At 39.9% G+C, this 27,319-nt stretch overlaps 1 protein-coding gene across 12 annotated transcripts in view; it reads left to right on the top strand.

Annotated features, from left to right (window-relative positions):
- Window positions 1-27,319, top strand: part of ENOX1 (ecto-NOX disulfide-thiol exchanger 1) — a 361,706-nt gene that overhangs the window by 82,703 nt on the left and 251,684 nt on the right. The window lies entirely within an intron of this gene.

Genomic DNA, 27,319 nt, shown 5'->3' with positions numbered 1-27,319 from the left:
AGCTCCACTATAAATGGAGAAAATTTGCTTTCAAAAATAACTCAGAAGTATTTGGTGAAAGTTTGCTGGAGAATAGCTTGGAAATAAGAAATTATTTTAACATAGGTGAGTCTTCAGTACATCCAAAGACTTTAGCATGGCTGGCTTTATAGTGAAGCTCAAAGAGATCTGTCCACATTTGGTAACAGCGACCACCTGGAGAATGCTCAAAATAGCTAAGTAGCTCCATGGTAAGAGTGAATTAATTTAACTGCAATTTAAAAAAAAAAAAGCTTCTTACTCATCCTCTAAAATATGATAACCAGCATCACAGCTCATTGTGATTAAGGTCTATCTCCTTAATAAATTGCATCTTAAACGGATCTTGAGTACTTCTGTTATGTCACAGATTCAGTTCTGATTCACACTGGTACAAGCCAAGAGCTCCACCACTGAAGATGATCAAGTTGTATCAGGCTTATGTAAATACGGGTGAAATGTGACTTATGTTCTCTACGTGGAAAAAGGAACATATGTCCAAATTTAGGATGCCCCAAATGATACTGTTATATGATATACTGTATCATCATAGATTTAGATATATTTTGGGGTACATGGTAATAATGCCAAAAAGACCCTGGATATGTATATTGGCAATATGAATTAATTCCACTCCTGTCATGACAATTCTCAGTGGGAATATTGTGTCTTGCCTGGGCTCAGACATTACTTCCAATAAGTATGGAAATAATGGCTCACAGTGCTGCAAAGTGTTAGGAGATCTCAAGGGAAATCTCATCAGATTATGTGATAGGTTTGAAATTAATTCATGTCCCAGCTGTATTTACACGACATACAATTGTCTCTCTGATGGCTTATAAGGAAAGGTAAATGCTACCATCCTAAATCAGTGAGGGGACTTGCTGCAGTATGCTCTCTTGGTAGAGACTAAGTTTTTTTTCTGAGTTGTACAGAAAGTACAGGCAACTTGGAAAATGATTATATAACTTTCTTATACTGCAGAGTTATTGTTGTCTGGTTTGTAACCTCATTATGCCACATCATCAGCTTTCTTGCACTTCTCCTTGCCTCCAGTTCAGCAGACATTTTTACATTATCCTTCTGAAAATCTGAAAGGGAAAAAATTGTTCAGAACTTCTTGCTTCTGCTGTGGGTATGACCCAGCTATAGATTGATCCATTCATCCATCCACCAGTCATTCTTAGACTGTTCTTTGGTGAAGGCTTCTTTATGGCAGCATTCTGGCCTCTTTGCAGGCTGGTTTGGGATTGTGCCAGGCTTTGCCTGGGCAGATGTGCAGAGCTGTGTCATGTTAGGCCAAAAATTGTCTTCTTACTTTCCCAAAACAGCAAGGGATTGTCATCCATGGAATAGTGTACACTTCACCATACCTGTAAGCCATGAATATCTCAGGAAGTACATGATGAATTTGCCAGCCCATGGGTTGAGTTTCTTGAATCCTGCCTGTTCTGGAGGGCATAAGCTAAAAGCTCAAATATGAATCGTTACAAGATTTGAAGCATGCAGGACATTCATTCTGTGTTCAAGAAGTCTTTAAAGGACTAGAAGAGGAATAGTCTTCAGAGATCTGCTTCTACCCTAAAGTTTGAATACCAGCACTAAGTATTTTTGGAGGCCCAGAGCAAGAGGGAAGTTAGCACAATATGAGATGTGCTAGGGCTGCTAACCTGGACTAGGCCTGTACTTTTTTTGAAGCAAAGTGACTTTTGATGTTGCTTTTGAGAACGTGAAAATAAAACAGAGAAGAGAAGATACTGTGCGTATCTGCAGCTTCTCTTTTCTCTCACTGATTTAGCTTCGTTTGTATTTGGCTTCCACATTTAGCAGTAGTCTTCCCCAGGGCTTTCTTCCCATTGTAAAATCCATGCGTTCTCCAAAAGGCATTTTCTTTGTTCCTGTGTTAATTCTTTTGTTTCCTTGAAGATCCAACAAAACAGTGAAGAACTTTTAGGATCCTTTCTGTTAACTTTTCTTCTTTCCCAGTAGACTGTCTACAGACAGTCTTCTAGTTCTCTTTCTCCTTACTTTTAGTGCTTGCCTTTACTCTTAAGAGAACTCATCTCTCCTCTTCTTTCCACCCCCTGTAGCAGGCAAAGGGTTGATTGGGCAGCCCACTCTCCACCTCTTTGCAGATTGTTACATTTATGTAAACATTTAGTACAGTGGTTTTGGTGTGCAGTAATCTCTAATTCTAGTTAAAACTTCTTTTTTTCCCCTCCGTTTTGATAAACTGTTTGATCAGTGTATCAGCAGTCACATCTGGCACAAGTGTCAGAATGCAATAGATATCTGTCTGCCTTTAATTAATCACATAGAAAAGAGAACAAGAGAAAACCCACACAATAATTTATTTCCTCTAATATTAATACTTCCAGATTACAATCATCTTTATCAGCTTATAAAACCCATCTGACTGTATGTTAAATCTCCTTCATTTTATCTGATAGGTACAAATACAATCACCTATATTTCTCCTTATTATTTGTGGTTGCTGGATTTTGTATGTAAGTTGGAATTGTGCTTTACCCTCCTATTCATCTGGAGAGGAGAAAGGACTGTATAGCTCTTTATCCCATGCTTTGCTGAGCCAAAGTAGTTAGGATGGGGCTTGACCATCCAAAGAGCTATACACTAAATTCCGATCGATCAATCACTAAGATGACCAAAAGTGAAACACAGATTTGTTATACATCTGCTGCTGACAGACAAATACAAGACAGTGAAGTTGCAGCAAGGGGATCTGAGCAATCATTATGACTTGTACTGGTGTATGAAATGGAAAGAAATCAGGTTGTTTAAGAATCAATGTTGGGTTTGTAAGTGGCAGTCTAGAGAAAAACAGTTGTTATTATCTATCAACCAAACTGGTTTTCAATTGAATTGTTTGGGCTTTTTTTAACTTTATGTGCCAAGAAATTAATCACGTAAGTACGTTTCTTCATGCTTTCTGAAGCACTGAAAATATGAACCTGAATAGTGTATGGTACTTTAAAATTGTGTTTAGCATAGAGGTATTTATCTATTTGTCATGCAGAAGGAAAATTAATAATCTTCTTTGTGCACTAAAACTTTTGTACTGAATCTTTTCTGAAATTTCATTATGTAGAAGCCCTATGGAAGCTGTGCTGTTCAAAACAGTTTTCTTTTCATGTACTGTAATGTGTGTTTGTTCAAACAAAGAAATGCTTATCTGTTGAAAAGATAGCAGTGATAAATTGCTTCAGGTTTCATGCTTACCTACTGTTTTCCATTTGGCATTAAATTCCTGGTTGAATCCCAGAGGCAGATAGATCTGAATTCAGAAAGTTACCTTGATGCCTTTTTTAGCCAGCCCCTGTGGCCTGATGATAAAAAAAGGAAATTTAGTCATCTGAAGAACCATCCTTCTTGTAGAGTTTAAATCCCACTAGATACAAAAAGGATTGCCATTTTGACCATTTTTGCTAAACTGTATTAATTTTCAGAGGATGTGCAGGACCTCCACCTTTACTGTCACAACAATAGCACTTTAGATATCAACAGTTCAACTATCTGTTGAATCTAAATAACATGCAAATTGAGCTTTCTATACTCACCCTATCTCATTATGGGTAATGCTGCATATGCTCTGTTAATCCTTTTGAAAAATTATTGACTCCTGAATAACTTTCTTTTCCTACTCTAAAATCATATCTTCATGTTTGGGTTTTTTTCTGTCATTGACTTTTAAGTTCAAGGGTCTGTTTTATTTCTCATCAGAAAACAAATTTCTTTCTATGCTTAACATGAAATATTCCAGGGTCGTGTTTTCCATTTTAATGGAGGTTCATCACTCTCCCCTGCCTTCTCCTCACTGAATAAATGATACTTATGCAATGCACAATGGGAGCATACAAAACCAGAAGAGTAACAAAACAGTTTAAAAAGCCCAGAGACAACATGACATAAGTTAGCTCTATTTGCATATCTGAATGTGTAAGAAAAAGTAATTGTGAACTCTTGTCTCATTTGCCAACCTTTACCATGTGTCAGTTAATTGTTATTTCCAAATTAGCAACATTGGCTTTCAAGTAGGACGTGCTGTGTATCCTGGCTGACTCTTGAGGTGTATGTCTTCATCTACATTTTAGCTGATCCATATTGGTTTCCCTCTAAAGGAACGTAGGCATCTGCTTGTGAAGGAGATGAAGTTTCGTACACGGCTTTAGGAGGAGAATTTCCTGCCCTGGGATGAACAAACATGCACTTGTACAAGTACTGAATATCAGTGTGTGCCAGCTTCTATCTGATGAGTGTGAAAGGAACCTGAGCTAACTGTGTTTAATGTGGACAGTGATACTTTATCTAATGAGACCAACCCAGAAATTACTGCTTCCTAATTTTTCTTTTTATTGGCCAAGATTTGTCCAGGGCAATTTTGCTCCACGGTTTCTGTCACTGCTCTTCCTTTTGTATTGCCTTCTGATTTGGACTACAGCTAAGGCTGTCTTTCCTCACTTCTGCTCAAAAGATTAGGAATCTTCTGTTTTGGTATGGAGGAACATGGGTCTTGCAGCTAAAGCCTAGGGTTCAGGTGTTTGGATGTTTGTTCCTTGTCTCTCCCATCAGTTCATCCCCTGACTTTGCACTGTCTCTTAAATGGGAACACTGATAATGATGGCTGTACTAGAATAGACTAGTTTGGTTGGAAAGCACCTACAATGGTCTTCTAGTCAAACTGCATGACCACTTCAGGGCTGAAATGTTGATACTGTGCTAGATAAACTGAGATACAGGATATCTTCTTTTGTAAGGTAAAATTCTGCTAGGCTCAGTAAACTACTCATTATTAGAATTATTATGACTATCACTACTGTTATTATTTCTGCATTCCAGCTGGATCCTCTGCATTCCTAAAGGAATTATTTTTAGTATCAAATCCTACCAGGAAAGGTGTACTTTTAAGTAATGGATGTCAAGGACATTTAGTGTCTTGCAGTGCTTGCTCTACAGCACAGGCAATATTACTGTTACTCCAGGGCCATCAAAATTCAAGGCCTTCACATGTGGAAGAGCTCTCTCACAAAATGATTTTGAAAATGCTACTTCACATTAAAAGTAGCAGAAAAAATTGTCCCCAGGACAGTATTATCTGCATGTAGCCAGTAGTTTAACAATGAGCTCTTCCAGATATATTCCTACTCTTTTGAAACAAAATCTGTTTTCTGGAGTACATTAGCCTGCAGAGGAGAAGAAACAGGGAAGCTGTTAATATATTTTCCCACTTAAACACAAATACTTTCTCCTAGCTCTGACTGAGAATATAGATAGTTCTCTTTGGCAAGCAAATGCCTGTTAAGGGCACTTTGCTGGATGCATCTGTGCTATTCTGTAATCTTGGTGGTCTGCACAAATGGGCACGATCCCAGAAAAATGAAGGCGAGTGTAAGTTAATTAAATAGAAGAACCCCTTTGGCTTGTTGGTAGAAGAGGAGGGCATGAAGCTCACCTCCTCCCAGTGGCATGGTTGACTGTCTTTGTAAATTATTTCCCAAGTCTGCAGTCCTTCCCTTTGGTGAGGGCAGGATTTTGGTGGTGGAAGTTAGAATTAATGGGATTTGGCCAGGGAATACAGTAAATAGAGTTGACTGGTTCAGTTCTTTCTGCACAAAGGAAATATTTATGTTTGTGTATATGTATTTGATTTTATTGATAGTATTTAGATTAGGCAACTTGAGATGTGAGTGGAGCAGGTAAAATATATGTTGTGGTGTCTGCAATCATCCTCTTTGTGGAAAATCCTTCTGAAATTATCTCGTGGTGTGTAGAATTTGATCCATTGTCTAGATAAAAGAGTCTGCTGTTTAAAAATATTTTGGTTAAGTATTTACACTGTCATGTCTAGGTGGTATGGTAGATTTCTTTATACTCAGAAAGTAATCCAAGCCTGGTAGAAAGAAGTAAATAACATCAAATTTCTCCCCACCACCCTCCCCTCCCCTTCTCCTCTCCTTTTCTTTCCTCTGTATTACCTGAATTTTAATAATACAAAAGTCTTGAGTTGATCCTTCACACATAGCACTGCTCTGTGTGAAGTTTTATGATGATGAAATCATCAAGGGAAACAAGAAATCAATCTAGCTATATAGTTATTCCCATGTTTTAAAAAAGGTAACCTTTGGAGACTAGAGTTTCAGTGGACTAATAATGTTGGACTGATAATGTATCACAGCAGAGCCATCTTTACCCTGAGATGGTCATGGGGAAACAAAATACTCTGCCTTCAGATTCTTACCCTCCTCCTACCCCATCCCTAACAGCAGCACAATATTTAACGTTGTAGGTAGCCATCTGCTTCCCTTCAAATCCTCCTCATGCAAAACACAGTCATTTCAAAACAGTCATTATACACTTTGGAAATGGCAAAGCAACTCTCCAAATCCCACTGATTTTGTTGTATAGCAACCCTACTGTATACCATTTCTGCTGCTTGGCAAGCTAAAGAAGAAGCTTCTTCCCAACAACAGTGTTTTTTCTTCTATCCCGGAGTGTGGTATTATTTTTCTAGTGGTATGATTAGAAAATATATTCAAAGCTTAAGAAATATTCCAATATATTTATAATATAATATATATTTATTTATGTTAGGAATTAAATAAAGTCATTCATGTACTTGAGTTCATTCAAGTATTTCTGGGGCTTTTGAAAAGAAATAATTGTTGCACAGAAAGTCTTGCCTGAATAGCAATTATTTGATTAAAAAAATACTGGCCCAGGTCTTGTGCTTGGCTTTCTATAAGCTTAACCATGCAATCATATTTTATTGCCATTGTTGAACATAGATGGATTTAAATAGGGCTTCTCCTACGTAGGTTCTTTAATGATACTTCTAAGGAAGAGAGCACAAGTAAATTGAAATGAAATCCTGAACCCATGGCTCAAGGAAAAGGGTGGAACCCTGGAGCTATCAGAAATGACAGGAGTAGCATTATGTATAGCAAGGAGACCAGAAAACTGGCATCTTTCTCTTTCTGAGGATGGAAAAACAGTGTTCTTTCCCCTGAGAGTAATTTTGCTTTGACTGGATGTGGCTGATGTTCTCCCTGAACCTATTGCTGCCTATAACAATACTTCCAAATACAACTGGCACCTGTCTGCAAGCAGTTATAAGAAACAACCTGGGTTTCTTTGTCCCACCCTACCTAAGAAATACGATTTATTAAGTGTGCACAAGGAGAAAAAAGAAAAATAAAGGGAAAGATCATGCTGAAATATTTGTAAAACTTGAAACAACTTTTATTCTGTGAATGGAAATCTGAAGTACTGAGCAGGAATGACATATTGCATTGTGGAAGATCTCAACAAGGGTTGAGAAAGGTTAAACCTGTAAGATTCTGGGCAAAGCTTCATGCTCCTGGAAGCATTTTTGTTTTTCAAAGTGTCAAGTAGGTGATTGTTAAAGTATGGTCCCTGCTGATGGCAGGAGTTTGGAAAATGGCTTAAATTCTGAAATATAGTAGAAAGTAAGTTTAAAGAAGAGTCCTGTCTGCAAAAACCTGTGTGCTCTTAAATTCCTCTTGTCAAGAATGGAACAGGCAGGGACTTGACAAATAAAGAAATAGCAAAAACAAGCACAGCTTTTCCAGAGGTGATGGAAATGTGCTCAGAGCAGGAATGGAAGTCCTCAGTGATGCTGTGTGTGTCACTCTACAAAAGAAGTCCAGAAGTACTTGGTTTATTTTTAATTGTCTGGCAAGACTTGGCAAGAACTGTCACTGTTTATTTGAAACATAGTTCCAGGGAAGTATGAAGCAGATATTCATTCATTCAAGATTATAGAAAGATGTGGGAAAAAAACCCAAACCACCAAACACCCCAGACCTGCAAATATGTACCTTAAGGCACCTGATTTTTACGGGCTCAAAAAAACCAAGATCTGTTTCTTGTCTACGGCTGTTGGAAATTTTGCAGGGCTTATATAGAAAATATTCTGATTTTCATGAAATAAATATCTTCAAATGGTTTAAAATACCACACGGCTTTATAACAGAATTCTGGAGGATTATGACAGTGGTCTGTTCCTGTTGACGTGACTGATACTGTCTGAGAAGCTACCACTGTAACTCTCTCTGTTATTAGTGTTCTGTCATGTGTTTGTATCAGGTCACTTCTCTATTTTGCATGTTCTAAAAAGATTGCAAGGTTTTTGATCTGAAAGAAAAATATGTGAAATTACTGGCTTTTTCAGGAGTGGTTAGGAGGAAGAAATCATTATTTTGAGTTTCTTTCTGGTGATGAGGATGGAAATGGGTTGAAAAAACACAAAGAAATTTAGTTCTTCAGGAGCATGTCTGAAGATACTCTAGAAGGACATGTTCTTTTAATTTCACATCAACTTCTCAAAACGGCCAGATAAATTCAGTTAGGGGATTTTTTGTTATAATAAAGATGTATTTCAGAAAAAATCCTAAAGTAAAAATTTAGTGGATTATGCCTGCCCTTAGTCAAGAGATGGTTCCATAAACAGGAAAGAACACTAAAGAAAAAAATAGTACTGTAGTGCTATAACTTATATAGGAATTTCACCACCACAGATCTGCCTAAAATGAATACATTTAAGCCATTCAGCTTCAGCTGCTAGGGATTTTACTGAGTCCATTCACTTTGTAGATATTATAGGTTAGTATAAATGATTTCCTTGACGTGCTTTGCACGAGCCCAAGAAATTCAACATCCCTGGAGAAGATGTTGAGCAAAGATAGGTTGTCTAGCAGAGAATCCTCTGTTCATTTTCTTTGGATATCAGACGAAAAGATCCTGCTGCTTGTTATTAGATTACCCCTGCTCAGTGTTAAACAAGGTTAAAACTTGACTTATTTTTTCATCCAGACACTGTGACTCAGAGGGGAATGGGTATGGCTATTTTGGGATAGAATTTGACCTAAATTTGTTTCTTGGTTAGAGTTGAATACTGACCTCTTATTTTTGGGATCTCTGAATTATCTCTACTGTGGTCAGAAAAAATTGCCAACTTGGTTAGTGTTAGTCATTTGAATTTCAATATCCAGCATCTCTTTGCTGATCAGTTCTGTTTGTATATGGCTCTAAGTGGGTTCCCCAGTCAATACTCATGTCTCAGTAATTTCAGACTACATCTGGGAGAACTTTTTTGTCTAAAAGGAGAGAAACAACTCTTTAAAGTGGTGGGAAGCGGGTGAGACTGGGCTTTAGCCTTGTCAATAGAAGGAAATAGGGAGTGGGTTTGAATGATGTTCAAATGCAGCGGTTGTTTCATCTTCATCACAATTATGCTATGTGTGAAGAGTAGCAGAAGAGAAAGAGAGAGACAGAAAGGTCACTCAAAGGCAAAAAGAAACTAAGGGAAAACGTAGAAAAGTGTAGTGTGGAGCAAAGTAAGGAGAACAGGTGGAATGAGTATGCCAAGATCTGGAGAAAAAAGGCCAGAGGAAATGTGGTAAGATCCTTTCCAGGTACTGTGAATCTGTACTCTGCACCTAAAGGCAGCTTACTCCAGGCTAGCAATTATGTCTAGTTGGTTTGAGGAGCTCCAGGTAGCAATGAAGATGCAATGGCAAAGATTGTAGCTTACCTGTTCAGGTATCTTAGGAAAGTATTTTGGATGCTGTCATGCTGATACCTGTTTACATTGTTGTAATAACTCTTACCAACCAGGAAAGGCAGATTAAGGTTGTGCAGTAGCTCTACTGCAGTAGACACTGCTACAACTCTAGCAGTGTCTCTGGGCTGCAAATGCACCTTTGTTCTCTCTTTCTTTCCACCCTTTCCTCCCCGCTGGTCAAAGGCTTTTTATGCTCTGCTTTTCCTACCAGATAAAGGTCCCTGACTAAATATGTAGCAAGGAAGATTTGCTGAAGCAGATTCTTGACCTGATTTCAATCCAGTTTCAAATTTGCGTATGAAAATGTAATAGGGTAATTTATCACCTTTATTCAGGTGAAGAGATAAAATTTCAGGCAGCTAACCACCTTCATTTATATGTTGAAAGTTAGAGGGAAGCTAGGCAGTTAGTTAGCAGCACCTTTCCCTGTCTGATGTGGATTACTCAGAGGGAGTAATCATCATTCATAGCTTTCCATTGGCAAATTTACGTGATACTGGTAGGTAAATCACAGAGCATAGCATAGTGCAGTCCTCTAGCTTGATACTTGTAACTGTAGCAGGTCTTCAGCAATTGTCCAGTATAACCCACACAGGACTTTCAACATATCTTTTAAAAATAGAAAAGACTTGTGCTTGATATGAGAGCAAACAATAAAGCAAGTGTGGAGGAGGCTTCATTAAGATTGACCTATGAACAAAATAAAGAGGAGGACAAGACAGGCTTTCCTAAGTGATTTACTTTCTGTGCCTATGAATCATGGTTTTTTTCCTCTGTTATTGTGATTGCATTTTTTTTTCTCAGAACTGCTCACCCTGTCATTATGGGTAGAAAATGTAAAGGGATTGTGATATTTTCTCAGCAGTGATGAAAGGAACAGGACACTTCAAGGACATGCTATAAAAGTTGCTGTAGGACTGCAGGATGCTGTAGCTTCTTCATCTGAAAATACTATGTACGATCCATATTGGATTAATGTGAGTCATGCTGAAGGATGCTATACTGTAAGCAATATTGATCTTCCGTGTTTACTTTTAAACTTAATAATTATATTAATTTCCATTCCTTTTCCGTAGCATTTGTGGGTGAGTACATTTCCAAGGCTGTAAGCCCCATGGGAAAAGCCAGTCAGTTCATGTTGGCAGAATGGAATGTGGTAATATTGCTTAAATATTTACCAATAGCAACAGAGGGTTGTTAAAAAAATAACTGTATGTTTCAACATATTGTCTTCAGGGTCTTTTTGGGAAAGAACAAATAAAGGCACTAAATCTTGAAATTTTTATAAAGCTTTCAAAATATTAAGGAGGATTTGCAAGATACTACAAGTTAAATATATTTTAATGGTTTGATATGGATTTTTTTTCCTTATTTTGGTTGACAGAAAGGGAAGAGAAAGCAGGAGGGGCTTCGTGCTCCACAGTCGGCAAGAAGCCCTGGAATTGGAAACCACAAAATGAAAACCAGCAAATGTGGAAAAGTGGTTCTGACTTCCTTCTTATGAGAACAAATGTATCAACTTAATAAGATCATTTTAAATTCTTGTTTTGGGGCCATGGAAGAAAAGAACACAGAAATAATTAGTACTAGTTTAAAAAAATCCACAACAAATAATTTGTCTTTGGTAAAATGTTTCTCCATATTGCTTTATGGTTTCTATTTGTCCAGATAAAGTATTCACCAGACTTAAAGCATCACTTCTGACACCGTATGAGATTACTATGCAAGAGTATAATAAGGACATGGCTTTGTCACAAAAGATGAATGTTCCTTGGGATGTGTGGCAGAGCTGTTTGCTGACTGAGGGGAAAGATGGAAGCCCCAAACTGCAAGCTGTAGTTCCCTTCAAGCATAATAATTTTAATCCAACTATACCAGCAGGTTGGAGAATTAGTGGCTTTCATACTGATGGCATTGTGTGAAATATTAGTTGAGCTATGCAGCTCAATAACTAGAAAGGATTTATTTATGACAGTTAGTGGTGTTTTTCAGAACATTAACAACATAGCCAGCAGATTATGCAGTAGATGTATTACATGAAGTAGAAGTTGATCACAATTTTCTGGATATTTGGGATTTTGTAAAAAGTGAGGGCATAATTATTGAATAACTTCTACTACAGTTATAATTTTGTTGTTGTTGTTGTTCTATTTTGTTTATTTTCCTCCTCCCATGCTAGTTACCTTTATCTGGCAGAATATGAATTTTCCTGTAATAGAAGCTGTGGAGAAGACTCATCAGCTCCTAATTAGCTTGGCATACTTAACATTGTGCTACCAAAGATGTGGTCAAGCTAAAGGTAGACTGGTTTATCTTACGGTTCATGTTTTGGAACTCATGCAGCCTGAGTAGTATTTTTCTTCAAAAGGAGCTTGGGCAGTAAGAGTGGTACAGATCTTCTCAAGCTGTGCAAGAGGGGCTGGAAACATGGGCTGTTATCAACAGCGCAGATGTGGGTTGAAGGATATTCTTTTCCATTTTGTTAGAGTATCTGCACGCAGTCAGAAGCAATCTGATTTTTGTGGTGCTGTTTTATTAACTGAAAGAACCTAAAGAAATTTTTGCATATGAACTTCATCATGAGCTCTCAGCTTTCCTGAAGACAGCAGCTACAGCGGATGAAGTTTGTGAGAGGCTGAGGTAGGCATTATAGCTATTTTATCCTATGTGTCATGGTTGTTGCTTTTCCATGGTGTGCCAAGACAATAGTATAAATACCAACCACATGACATGACAGATAAAGAAAATAAAGGCAGTGAAGTTGTTTGGTGTCTCCATCACATGCCAGCTTTTCATCAGCTATGAAAGGATGAACCATCACTGACATCAAAAGGATCGCTCCCCTTTTTACCAACAATAGTGTTAGTTCTGTGGCATCCAAATACTACAGGACTTGAGTAGACTTGTGGCAGATTTCTGAGAGAGTCTCTAACCGAGAGTAGCTTTGTTTAGGTCTCGCATGAGAAAAAAACCCACAAAAACCAAAGGGCATCATTTGGGAGAAAAAGCTTGTGATGTTCAGAGCAGTGAACTTCCTACTGATAGCACTGAGCGTGGTAACAGATATTCCTCTGTTATCTGACACATTTAGTTCAGATTAAAGCATTACACAAGTGTGAAAACATTCCTTTTTAATGTAGGAGTGTTTGAAGAATTTCTTCTGGGAAGAGCACTGAACTAGTAGATTGCCGCTGAGGTCCTTTTAGCCTAACAGGCCTTTTCCAATTCTTCTGAGCTTATTACAATTAAGGGGAAAGTTGAACAGCCTTTACTGGGATGACTCAATAGTAGCATGAGAAATAGAAGTGTGTCATTCTGGATGTAAAATTTTGTGGAAACATGTTTTGTCAGTATCAAGATACTTGAAGATCTGTCTGCTGAGGGTGTGTCCACTTCTTCTGCCACCACATCTGTTTGGAAGGAGGCATAAAATTTCCTTTGTGACTCACACCAGAACTTCAGAGTTTGGAAGTTCCTGCTCCTCTTCTCTGTTCATGGTTGGTGTCTTATCCTTGAATGGGAAGGACTGTGGTTTAAGTCCTTCTAAAGGTTCAAGTGAAAATGAAGTTTTAAAAAAACCTGTGGGGAATCAAATGGCAATTTCTCTTACTATAAATGCTGAGAAATTTTACTCTTGTTGTTACACTATTAAATATCTGAAAATGCTTTATTTCTTAAAAAGATTGTTGTGACACATTCTTTCCAAAGAGAGAGAATGAGTAAGAAAGGGAAGGCAAAACGTAGGATTTTTTTTTTTTTCATAATCACAGATATTGTACATTAGATATTTGAGTTTAGGATGGAAAAGACCTGTTATTTTAAACCACTGTTCAAAATCTCATAGTTTGGACTAGTTCATTTTGTCTTCTACTTGAATATTTCATGTCCCCCCAAAATTAGATGTTGAAACTAATGTTCCTAGTAGTAGCGCATTAAGCTGCAAAGTGCTGGATCTCAAGCAGTAAGTACTCTTGAGTTTTTATTGTTACCACATGCCTTCTGCCAGTCACATAATCATATAATATGATACCTCAAACTGATGTGTTTATTGTTAAAAAAAGATTAATAGGCAGATGCTGAGCCTGGCTGCCAGATAGAAGGGAAGATTTCCAAAGTGTTAAATTTAATATTGAACTTGCTACATTAAATGATCTATCTTTATTTTGGCTAGGTTGGTTGGTTATCTGTTAATTGTGATCTGTAAGTCTAGTTAAAAGTATTTTTTTTAATACTGTCAGAGAATCAAATCCTGTATCTGCAATCCTACTGGGCAGAGGAACAGATCAATCTCTCTTCTTATTGTGATATCCTGAACACTTCAAAGTGCTTTTACATCTATGCATTTTAAAGTGAATACTGCTGTAAAATCCAGGTCACTTGCACAAAAGCTGAAATAGAGTCTCAGAGGATTTTTGGTAGCGTTGAGTACTGTGTCCATCTCTGGGGCTCCCAGCATAAGAAGGAAATGGACCTGTTGGAGTGGCTTTAGAGGAGGGCCACAAAGATAATCAGGAGGCTGCAGCACCTCTCTAATGAAGACAGTCTGAGACAAAAGGAATTGTTCAGCCTGAAGAAGAGAAGGCCCTGGGGAGACCTTATAGCACCTTCCAGTAACTAAAAGGGGCTACAAGAGAACTGGAGAGGGACTTTTCACAAGGGCACGTGAATAGGACAAGGGGAAATGGCCTTAAACTGAAAGAGGGTAGGTTTTGATTAGATACTAGGATGAACTTTTTTGTTGTGAGGGTGGTGAGGCACTGAAACAGGTTGCCTAGAGAAACTGCAGATGCCCCATCCCTGGAAGTGTTCTAAGTCAGGTTGTATGGGGCTTTAAGGGACCTGATCTAGTGGAAGGTGTCCTTGCCCATGTCAGGGAGGTTGTAAATAGATGATCTTCAGGGTCCTTTCCAACCCAAAGCATTCCGTGGTATATGCCCACTGAGTTAGGAAAATCAATTCTGTCAAGGCAGACTTTGTTAAAATGGGCACAGTGTTACAGTAAAGGATCAGACCAGCCTTTTTTGTCAAGTGGAAAAGCCTCTGTCTCATGCTTTGCAGCTCAGATAATGGGCAGGTGAAGCACAGGACAAGTGCTGAGCCCATAAACATATCCTTAAAGGGAATCTATTTTGAGGAAATAGAGAAAATAAACTCTGTTTGAAATAATTTAGCTAAACTACCAAATACTCAACTTTATTTTCCATTGTCTGTGAAAGTAAGGAGATTAGAGTTTGCCTACAGAGGAATCACATTGGATCTGCCTTTTAAGTTGTTACAGGATATACAGTTGGGTAGGCACATCTGTAGGGCTGAAATGAAAACTGTCTTTCATTTGTTTTCTCCAGTCAAGCATAAATCTCTAAGTTTAAGGGCATTCTACCCTTGGTTTAGATTTGTTTATTTTAGTTTTATAGTCTTCATTTAAAATCCATTTTAATGAGCTGTTTATGCAATCATAGTGTTTTTAATATATGTTTAGGTTCTGTGCAACTCTAAATCAGGCAATGACGTGTGAAGAGGGCATGAATTAATAATATGGCAAAGGCAACTTACACACCTCCAATGTACCAGCCAAACAAGACTTTGAAGTGGGTTCCTGACTACTGTTTTACTTGTCTTTGCCTTCAACTTGAGTTCAAGCTCCTGTTTCTCTCCTCAGGGGTGACTCTTTTTACTGGCCCTGGTGCATCCTTGAGCTAGTTAGACACACAGCCTGGTGCACGAACGGTATCAATGCTGGTGTGAGTTTGAGTGTGGGATGAAGGTCAGGGAACAGAGGAATGCCAGGAAGCCAGCATTTCATCCCACATCCCATCATTCTGCACTTAGCTCACTACGTATGGGTGAAGTATTAAGACTCTAGCCAGCACCTCTAATCAGCTCAGTAGTCATCTTCACCCCCAAGGCCAGCTTGAGAACCTCTACAAGTATTTGAAAAGTGCTGTAAGCAAACCCAGATCCCAGAAGCCCAGAAGCACCTTCAATAGGGAGCATGATGCATGGGTGTTAGCTGGGCAAAGACTTTTCAGATGCTTTTTTTCACCTGTGGCTTTTCTAATCACAGCAGATCTGCATGGGACAGTTTGGTGACCTGAGCCTTGCCACAGTGCAAGGTATGACAAGGCCTTTGGTGCTCTTTATGTGTGCTTGCTTCCTGACCACTCATAAGGAGCTTCATAATTTGTCTCCAGACATATCCTGAATATAATACAAGAATAAATTAAAAACTCAAATAGCAATTTGGTGCTCTGACCATCTGGGATCCAGGCTGAGAGATGAGATATAGTACAGACCCTAAAGCTGTTAGTAAGGTAAGTTTTCGTACTCGGTTTTTTTTTTTTTTTTGTAATTAATTTAAGTGGTTCTTAAATGATTTTTAAATGAGTTCATACTCACAACAGCTTTGAAAATCTGTGTCTTGCCGGTGGGATCTTACTACTGCTGCTTCTACTGCTGGTCTGATTCCCAGCTGGAAAAACTGAACCTCTGTATTAGCTGGGTGCAACCTCAGCACAGTCATAAAGGAAAGCAAACAAATAGTTGGAAGCTTTTCTAAACATCATTTAGAGAATCCCTTTTCTAATATATGGACCCCAGGGAGAAAAGAAAGCAGGGAGGAAGAGGATATTACATGTGCTTTATTAGCATAAACATGTGATGGTTGTGTTACTTGTTTGAAAAGGGGATGCTGAGAAGTATTGAGTGCATGAATTTAAAGCGAATGAAAGTGTAATACACAGTAGCATTTTATGGAATATCACTTTCTAACAAGGTTTTCTTTTCTCCTAGTAGAATAGCCTGGAAGGTTTGAATTGGGTTTTATTCTACCAAGGCAACAGACTACACATGGAGGATAAGGGAGGAACTGGAAGAATGGCAGAGCTAGAGCAGTTAATTCTGGCCTCACCTTTCGGCTTCTACATCACAAGTATAGCAACAGAGCACAGAGGAGTAGCAACTGCACTGATTATTTTCCAACCTGAAATAGCGTCTCCATGGCAGGGTGTGACACTCCAGTGCTGCCATTCTCAGCCTCATTAAGCTTGTTATTAAGAGACAGATCTAATGCTATCAGGAGCAGTGGTGCACTGATGCAAATGAGCAACTTTCAGGGCCCAAGTTAAGCCAGTATGGCACTGTACCCTGTGACCGTGGCAGCTCATTTGGAGTTAGGAGGGCTTATGCTGAGGCTATATAACAAACACTGAGGTGGTTGATATGCCTCTTGTCTCCTTAGCTGGAGCAAGCCTCCTATGAGTGTGGTGGAGTTACACTTCCAAAAGGCTGTACAGGAGGACCAATGAGGATGAATGCTAACTAGCATCAAAGGGAAGAGGGAATCCTTTCAGATGCCAGATGCTAGGTTTGGCAGAAAAGGAAAAGGGGAAAAGGATGATTATTTCTCTGAAGAACTTTAAGTTACAGGTGAAGCTGGGGCAAATGAGAAACTCTTTCTCTCTTACCTAAGTGTGGACACAGGTTTTTGGCCAGATGAGAAGTCTTAATACTAACTACACCATTTTTGGTTTCATTAAAAAGTCTGTCTTTAATGCAGAAGGAGTGGCAGAAAAACATGCTAAGATTTTTCATTTTGCAGCCAACACCACAAAGCAAAAAATCAAGTCTTGGCAACCCAGCTCTTAGCAGCGCTGTCCCATGTTTTGCTGCAGTGGTGGTGGCAGAAGCAGTAGTTTGAAGAGATGATGCTGCCACATGTTGCCAGCCAGTTCCTGATACTGGCTTCTGGCTGGTCCCTTTAGTGGGCAGCCAGCTGATGTCTCCACAGTGCTGTCCTGCTTCGGGGCTGTTGGTCAGACAGCTTATATCTTCATCAAAATGCTGATGTCAGCAGCAAGGTTTAGGACTATAGCAGACAAAAGGCTCTTCTTTCAGGGCTGCCAGAAGGTGCATTTTTCTCCCAGAAGCTCCCAGTATTTTTTTCTTTTTGCTGTTGCTCTGTGCCTGACAGGCAACAAACAACAATCCTCACTTGAAGATATGCACTGTGGTTGGCAACCTTGGGTTAACCTGGGCAATTCTGCCAGCTGCCTTTCAGACCTGTGTTTACCAACCTGATCTCAGCTGTCAGCATTTACAGTCCATGCTGCTGAGAACTATCAGGCCCAAGAATAAGTATCGTCACCAAAAAGGCACTTCAGTGCCTTGCATTTCAGTCCGTCTTTAGCAATTGTCTTTTAAATTTCCCGTGGATCTTATAGGAGCCACATGAGGTATCCTGGGAAGCTTTATCAGAGGAGGGATACCAAGATGCCAGTGGGAATTGCCACTGAGGTTACCGTGCCATCTTCCTAGCCCTTTTCAGCTCATTCCCAGGCTGTGAGCCAGGAAAGTTCCTACTCAGTTCAAACATACCAGAGTGCGATTCTCAGATACGTTAGCTGTGTCTGGGGGATGCCTCTCAGTAAGAGTCAACTGTACAACTAAGTACAGCTGAGGAGAGTGCAGGGAGGGGTGGGGGTAGGAGGAGAACTGGCAGGATTAGACAGTTTAAGTGTGAAACACTGAAGCCCTTCCCTTCTCCCTCACCTGGGCAGCCAGGCAGTCCCTTCAGCCTGCATCTGAGGGAGGATCTTCTCTTCAGCACTTAATTTGCACCTTTTCATGGTCCCACTGGACCCAGGGGAAATAAATAAGTGCAGACATACATAAATGAAAAACCCCTAGCACATGAAACAAATCAAAATCACCATCAGAAAAACAGAATCAGTGGTAGGAAGGAGAAAAGCTCAGTTGTAATGGCCAATAATGGCCAGTCTTCACGAGTGAAGATCCGGGGAAGGTCTTTCCACCTTCCAGCCTGCGCATTGGATTTTTTAGGTGAGACACAGTGTGCGCGGAACTGAGCCCACCCTTTAATCCTAAGGTTCATCTGCCGGGGCCAAGCAAGCTTGGACGGTGGCAGTGAGGTCCTTAGGACGTAGGTGGGTTGCCTTTAAGGGCTAACGAGCTCCACCTGCCCGGGAGTGGCCCTGACCGGGAATCGAACCCGGGTCTTGGCGGTGATAGCGCCGCGCCTTTACCACTAGACCACCAGGGGCTCCACAGGTCAGTTGTAGGTGGGTCACATATAGGAGAGACTGCAAATTTCTTGTTCCATAAAAGATTATTTCCACCCCTGGGTGCTGTTCACAGTAGAGGAACTCCACTGATTTGGTGCTCAAACAGGAGGACAGAGAAGGTTGGTATGCTGCAATAGTCTTTCTTGTGAAGGATTCTGGCAGTCCACTGAGAGTTTCAGAACAACATGTTTTGATGCATGGGACCTACAGGCTTGAAGCCTTTGAAGAACCAGGAAAAGAGCTGGTTCAGTCCAAATTGTCTTACAGCTTTATAAGGAGGAGGGCATTTGTACATTATTGTTTAGACAATTTCTGTGCATCCTTCAGAAAATAAAAAGTGACCCTCCAGGAGTCTGTCCATGTAGGCACCCTTCCTTCTTTTCCCCAGGTTGGGAGTCTTTTAGGACAGTTAAGGATTGACTGAGGATATCCTTTTGGGAGCAGAGCAAGGAGGAAATTACCTACCCAACAAAACCATTTTATTGTAGCAGTGGTGTATATATACTGGAGTATATATAATGGAGTATATATATATACTCCAGCTGGTGGGGTAGAGCAGGATAGAGGTGAATGCTACTAGGGGAGAGCCTACCTACCCCTCAGTGCTGCTGTGTGACTGCTCATTCCTGTACTCCTGCCCTTGCAAGTCATAATTTCTAACTTTTTTTGCTCTCTGCCTCACTGTGTTGGTTATTTACTTGGAACTAAATTTTCAGCCCCATCATTCAACCCCTACCTTCTTTCCAATCTCTCTAGTCCTGCTTTCCTTGATCCATTCTTGTTCCTCACCTTTCCCATACATTCCCTAAATGCAGAAAGATATCCCGCATCTAAAAATAAAATTAAAAGTACTACTGAGTTTTAAATGTAGTGACTGCAATTAACTGTCTAATCTCATAGTAATTGTCGTCTCTTTCCCTTCTTACTCCCATAGGGTTTGCTGTTCACTCTCACTCTTTCACTTCTGCAGTAGGAATAAAATCCTCGCAACAGAGAAGTGTCTTTTGCTTAATGAGCTTATCTGTTTGAAGCCCAACCTTAATGATAATTCAAATAGTATAAGGCACAGAATAGTCTGTGTACCCAAACTGTACAGTACTGAAATCCTATAGCACGTTACTGGAAAAGTCTATCTTATTCCTGCAGGTGAAACAACAGATAATGTTAACGGGAAATGAAATGACTAATAACAACTGGCCCTTGCTGTTCCTGTGACAAGCTGGCTTGTTGAGGGTGGTTTGGTGACTGATAAGATAAGGGAATGAAAAAGAGATGTTGAGAGGCTGTTTCCTTGAAACTTAAACAAATCTCACACGCTGTAGATTGGTTGATGTCCTGCTCTAATATTGCACTTTTGTTATTAACCAGAAAAACAAAATCCAATCAAAGTTCCCAAGACACAACAAAACAAAGTGAAAGTTCCCAAGGCACAGCAAATCAAAACAGGCTAAATAAAAATATGCTGAAAGACATGCATAATATATCAACTGTATTTTGCTTCATTTGTAAAGAGCAAAAGAGAACAAACAGCCACTGTTTTTGCCCCTTATGGGCCTTTGCCAAGGACACACTTCTCTGAGCTGTTCAGTGAAAAAAAATATTTAAAAACATTTTTTCATTAGATTTTCCAAGCGGTCCCGCAAATATATATTAACTATTACGTGTTCTTGAGTTTTATTTGAAGCAGGACATTCCAACTCTAGTTTAAACCTGCAGGTCTGTCTGTAGCCACATATTGTTCATGCAAGTGGGTGCGACTGAGCTATACAGAACAATTTGCATGCATGTGGGCTGCCAGGATTAGACCTTTAAACATAGTTCCTGTAATATCCTCCTCAAATTGCAGCTAATCATTTAGAAGCTTTTTTTCTTCCCATCTGAGTTATAAATCCTCTTACAGTGTTAACTTTAAGTAATGTAGATTTAAAGATTGTAATTTAAAATCAAAATGTTTCTTTTTTTTTTTTTTTTTTTCAAGGGTGTATCCTGCAGATGCTTTAGAAATTAGAGTCTTGTTTCCAGGGCAGATACAACCGTTCTGGCTCCAGTGCTGTCCTTAGCCTGACTCCTGTCCACGTGCCATCTAGTCCACACCCAGCTGGCTGCTGTTTTGTGCCAGCGCTTGCTGACCCAGCCATCACTTGGAAACTTGTAGGAAACATCATGAAAATATGTCCTAAACAGAATATATAGTGTGGTGCTGTTGGCAGATGGAAACTAGTGTTTTTGACAAGTTGATTTTAAAGGTGACGGATTCCAAGCAGACAAAACAGATTTTCTTGTTATTCCAGTTCCGGCTGTATACAAACCTGAATAGCTAAAGAAATAGTATGATTTTGAAACCTTTACCTGAAATGACTTGCAGAAATCTGATAGAATCGCCTTTGCAAACTTGTAGCCAAAGTATGTATAAGGATTTCTTTTGTGAACCAGTTCTCAAAACAGGCTCAGGCTTTCTCTGGGATGCCCTTACACCCCATGGAAATCCCTTTCTAATTTTTAACAGGTTATATGTTCCAAAGCTTAAAAATTAAATTAAATTAAATTAATTTTTTCAGTCTAACTGAAGAGCATGTACAAAAGTAGAAGCTTGTATTTCAGAGAAGAGCCCCTCTTGTGTTCGTAAGGTGCAAAATACTGCCTTACATGAAGACCGTCCCTGGTTTTGGAAATGCTTTATGAGATATTTTATCCCTCCCTTATTTCTTGCTTTTATGATTTTCAATATGTACATTTACTTGCAAACACAGAAGTTCAGCTGCACAAATGGCTGCTGTTCTTTTGAGAGTATGGCCCTTAGGATTAGGCTATTGGAGGCCCCATCTCCATCTCTTCCAGAGGTGACCTCTACACTCATGTCTTCAGTGCAAGAGCTGCTTGTGCATGCAGCTTTCCCATTATTTTGTTATTATTATTATTATATTCCATTATTAGCTCATTACACAGATGCTTTAGCAATGGGCATATTACGAATGCACATACAAGTCACTTGCAGGCACAGGAGGAATCTGTTTTGTTCAAAACACCCTAATTTGCCTATCTGTAGTTGTTGGAGTGCAGACGCTTTGAAATTTTAGTGTTTGTGCAAGAAAAAATGCTTGAAGAATTTATTCCAATACAGAATTCTTGCTGCTCGTTGGTGTTCAGTGGTCCACAGGCTGGTTTTGCACAATCTTTCTCTGTGCGATGTTATGGAGATGTGAAAGGATGCAATTAAGATTTTCCCTTGGAAGACACCCTCCGATATATGATTGCTTTGGAGGGGGGGGAAGTTGTTTTCTATTTATTTTGTTCAAGTTTTTCTTTGCTGAAAGCTTTTTGCTAGGAATTGCAGGCTTGAAAGTCAGTGGTAACATAGCAAAGACACATCCCAAATCTAACAGACCCTAATTATACTTTTGTTTTTAAAGTTTCTGTCAGGCTGATTTCTGCCTAAGGAGCAGCTTGCCAAACTGAAAGGGAGCTGCCTGGTGATGTGGATAGGAAAACTATTCTGAAAAATAATGACCCTTCCATCAAGGACATCTGCCTGCTTGTTACTGTGATGACATGGAGTCACAGAATCCCTCAGGTGTCCTCACTGATTCCTGCTGATAGATAGCCAGAAAGCCTCCACTCTTCTCAAGCAGACCATTGTTGTATCTTAATGTTGGCATGGCAAGACACATGCATATCCCCTACAGGCTTAATTATGTTACACACAACAACTGTGAGTGAAAGTGGAGGCCAGCAAGAAGCTCAAGCAAATCTCCATCCTAGCAGTTTTTCTAGTCAGAAAAAGCTTTGTGAAACCCCCAAAAGCACTGCTCATTCCTCTAGTCCATAGTCCAAAAAGGAATGTATTTCCGAATTGTGGCTTCGCTCTTCTCTAGTCTAAGATTAGACAGCAATTTTCAATCTCAGTTGTGCTGTTAGTCTCTCCTAGCCACAAAAATCACTTTGTGGCTTCAGTCCCATCAGATTACTTTAAATAAACACAAGCATTGCAAGTGCTTTTACCCTTGCTAGAAGCATGTTGTGTCCAGAGTTGTGGCAGTTTGGTCCAAAAGATCACTTCCCCCTTTGCATAAAACTCTTTGTCTGATACTATCACTGCATAAATTTTGCTGGGTCAAGGAGAAGACTTTATCATAAATAAATCTCTGTAAGAAACCAGTACCAAAAGAAATCAGAATACACTTCTTGCAAGAGAGGGAGGGGAAAAAAAAAAAAAAAAAGAAGAAAACCAAGCAATACAAAGTTTGTATAACTCATTAACTTCTGACATTTTTAATGCCTTGCCTCCAAGGAAAATGGAAGAAGTGGACAATATTTCTGATCTAGAAGAGGCTCGTGGAAAGTTTTGTCCAGGTAGTAAATCCACAGGAAAGTATCCATGGTGGAGTGTTAGTCATCTGAATAATATCTTAAATGATAATCAGAATTTCTATTTTGTGTGCAGATTTCCCAAATCACTGAACTGATCGTGAACTTTTGCCAGCTGCTCCAGTGCTTTGAGCACTGTTCCTGACATAAGAGCATCCTTCATTCTTTTTCTCTAGTAATAAATAAGAAGAAACTCAAGTTTTGCTTTCCGTTGTTCCTTCTGATCAGCTCTTGATATGGACTCAATTCTTGCTGCTGTTTCCACCATAAAAAAAAACAACCAAACAACCCACATGGTAATGCAATGCTTGCAAAGCTGCTTTTTCATTAGTACAGCCAGAATTTGCAGTCCTGATAAAAGAATTCTCCTCTGGACTGTTGTTTTCTCTACGCTTATTACTGCTACCATGTCTCAGGCAGACTTCATGGTCTTAATACTAAAATAACTCTTTCCTGAGGGAGTTACTCACAAAAAGGTGGTAGACACATCACTATTTTCCCTCCTACATGCAGGTGTGCTTCCTTCCTGGTATCTCTTAGAAGTTCTTCCCTCCTTTTTTTTTCCTGGTCTCATTTCAAGGTATATGAAGGTTGCTGTATTCTGTATTGGAGATGCAGCTCTGCCAAGCAATGAATTATTTTATTTACAGGGTAGCACTGGTCTGGATAGCAGATGCAAATATGTAATCTCTTGACAAAGGTTGCATGGATTGCAGTCTTCTTTATATATATACTTTATATATTGTATTACAGAAATACCTCTTTTGGCCCATTTTATGGTCTGTTCATGCTATACAGTGTCTAATCATGCTACACTGATATTAAGAAAATCTGGTTTTGAATGATACAGTTCCTTATTATACTATAATGGACAAATAACTCCTGTTTTTATACCTGTTAGGATTGGCAGTAATTTAAGCTCAGTTGTAGCTGCTTCATACTAGTATTTCAGTGGTTATGTGCTCTGAAATATTATGGTGTGCTCTACCTTTCTCCCCTCGTATCTATACAGTCTCCCCCAACTAGCTGGTCTGTCTTACCTGTGTGTCTGCTACTGCTCTGGGCTTTGGTGGCCAATTTTCATCTTCCTCTTTCAGTGTTATTCCACTCATAGCAAAAATCGGTGTATTTTTCTCACAGTTGGGCACACATTTGTAAGGCTTTTTGTTCTAGCTCTGCGCTTTGCAGCCTCCTGGATGCTTTCAGGTGGATCTAACTTGATGGAAAGTCATAATTTTCCTTCATTCAGCACATTGTGAGATCACACCTGAAGTATTGTGTCTGGTTTGGGGCTCCCCAGTACAAGAAAAACATAGATTAACTGAAGCAAGGCCCCCAAGGAGGACCACCAACATCTGCAGTGAGCTTGAGCAGAGAATATATGAGAAGAAGTGGAGAGACCTGGGACTGTTCAGATCAAGGGAAGGTCACTGGGAAATCTTATTGCTGTCTAAGACTATCTGAAGGAAGGGGAAACCTAAGTCAGACTCTTTTCAAAGGTGCACAGTGCTGGGAAAAGATGCAATAGATGCAATTTGGAACATTTGAAATTCTGGTAATATATATTTGGAGGGAAGGAAAAAACCACCATGAATGTGTTCAAACACTGGCACAAATTACTCAGAGAGACTATGAAATCTCCAGCCTCAAAGGTGTTCAGAAATTGACTGGAAAAGACCCTGAGCAACCTGCTTTAGGCAGCAGGTCGGACCAGAGGACCCCCAGGGGTCCTTTCCAATGTAAATTATTCCATGGCAACTTTTGCCTCAGAGGGAAAGAGTAGATGGTATGGGCAGCCTTGAAGGTCTGAATGGGAAGCTCTGGGAATCAGTCTCCAGAAGAACAGCATTTGGGTGGGTAAGTAATTACAGAATCACAGATCAACTGAGATTGGCAGAGACCTCAAAAGATCATCAGCCCAACCTTTTGTGGGAAAAGAAGCCTAGATGAGATTATCTAGCACCCTGTCTAATTGCACCTGGAAAACCTCCAGAGGCAGGAACTCTACCATATCCCCGGGGAGGTTGTTCCAATGGTTGATTGTTCCTGCAATAAGAAATTTATTTCTTATATCAAGATGAAACCTCTCCTGGTGTAACTTCTGCCTGTTACCCTTTGTCTTTTACATATGTCTCCTCATGAAGACAGAGCCTCTGTCTTCTTCGTTGCTGCCCTTTAAGAACTGGAATACTATGATGAGGTTGCCTTGAGCCTTCTCTTCTCCAGGGTAAAGAAAGACAGTGACTAAATGTTATTTGCCTTCAGAGTTTCATAAATAATGGCACTAAAAGAGAGGAGAGCAAGATAGCTTGCAGGAAGGTGAAGGACAGAAACTGTAGCTCTAGCTGGTTCCTCTTCTGTTTTTGGAGGACTTGGAGAGGAACTGGGCACAGAATACCACTGCTGACCTGCAGCTTGTCCGGGACTGCTGTGGTTTAATCCCAGGCAGCAACTAAGTACCATGCAGCTGCTCACTCACCCCATCTCCCAGCATCCCTCCCTGTGGAGAGGAGAATTCAGAAAAATAGCAAAACATATGGATTGATATAAGAACAATGTAATAAATGAAGCAAAATAAAATTTAATATTAATGATACTATTGATGATAATAGTAATAATTGTAATGAAAAAGAAACAGAAAACAAACCCCGAGAAAAACAAGTGATGCGTGACATATAACTGCTCACCACCCACTGACCAATGCCTGGCCTGTTCTCAAAAGCAATTGGCCTCTCCCAGCCAGCTCCCCCCATTTTATATACTAGGCATGATGTTCTATAGTATGGAATATCCCTCTGGGCAGTTTGGGTCAGCTGTCCTGGCCATGTTCCCTCCCAGATTCTTGTGCCCCTGCTGACTGGCAGAGCACAGGAACCTGAAAAGTCCTTGACTCAGAGTAAGCACTACTTAGCAACACCTTAAACATCAGTGTGTTATTAGCTTTCTCATACTAAATCCAAAACACAGAATTCTATTGGATACTAGGAAGAAAGTTAACTCTATCCCAGCTGAAACCAGGACAAGGGCAGAGCTAATAGACCAATGATGTGGAGCACCAGCTGACTTCTGTACCCCTACATGGGGTCAGTAAGAGGATCCCAAACAAGATGCTCACAGTTAGGCAGGGCTGCCTGTCTTCCTTTGCTCCTTGCCTGCCTGCCTGCCTTCATTCTCTGTGAACACCCAGGCTGCTGGCGGCACAGCAGGGAGGCTGGTGAGTATCATTGCATTAGCCTTTATTAAAGGCTGTTGGCATTGTGTGCTGTGACATGTACCTGGTATTTATTGCTTTTTCCCTGGGTTGCACGTTATCATCTTGGATGGATGTGAGCCAGTTTCCAAATCCTACCCTTCCTCTTTACCTCCCACTTGTTCAAAATTCAGCTTTATTCAGCAGATATAAAAGTGCTGACCTACAGAGCCCATGGCAGCCAGCTGCAGTCCCCTAGCCCCTTTCACTCCTGTTTTCCTCACTCATTTTTCAATTGAAGCAGTTCTGCTCTTTTTGGTTCTCAAAATGGGAACTGTGCTTCGCAGTGCAGAAACTTTCTACCCTTGCCATCAGTCACACAAGGAGTTCATGTACCAGCTTAGGAAAAGAATGACTTGTGCATGTGCAGTGAGAGCCAGCTAGTCCATAATTTCAAGTGTATAATGTGCTTTGCTCAAACAAATAATTAATTCGGTTCACCTTTTGAAGTTCATTATGCGGAGCAGTCTCAATAAGGCACTGTTCAGCATAAAGACTTCAGGAAGTCTTTATTTATGAGTATAAATCTTACTGTGGCATCTTCTGATCAGCAAAACAGATCTTTTGCTGTCTGGTCAGATGCCCTTCACGTCAGAACTGCCTAAGAAATGGTAAACAAAAGCTTTGGACCACCCAAGAGAATATTCATCTTCCTTCCTTATACAGCAAGCTATTTCCAAATTACTGTTCATTAATAGCTTCACCCCATGGTCCCCTTCCCACAGAAGGTCCCTAGACCAAGGAGTCACGGAGGACTCAACAGTACAGAGGAATCACAGTCTGAATTTCCCTGTGCAGTGAACATGAGGCTGCCTTTCATTCATTAGGTGCTGGTGGAGATGGAGGTGAGCTGTGAACTCCCAGACTTTGTGCTCTGGAAGTCAGCAGAAGGAGACAGATGTGTCATGTTCAGGGGTTTCCACAAGTGGAGAAGCCTCTGTACCCAGCATTGCAGAAATGTATGAAATGGGTGAAAAAATACATGCTGAAATGAGCAAAGGGATA

The sequence above is a fragment of the Myiozetetes cayanensis genome, unplaced genomic scaffold (assembly GCF_022539395.1).
Source record: "Myiozetetes cayanensis isolate MyiCay16 unplaced genomic scaffold, myiCay2020 scf5-8, whole genome shotgun sequence".
Taxonomy (NCBI): Eukaryota; Metazoa; Chordata; class Aves; order Passeriformes; family Tyrannidae; genus Myiozetetes; species Myiozetetes cayanensis.
This window is presented reverse-complemented; position numbering and strand designations above follow the sequence as displayed.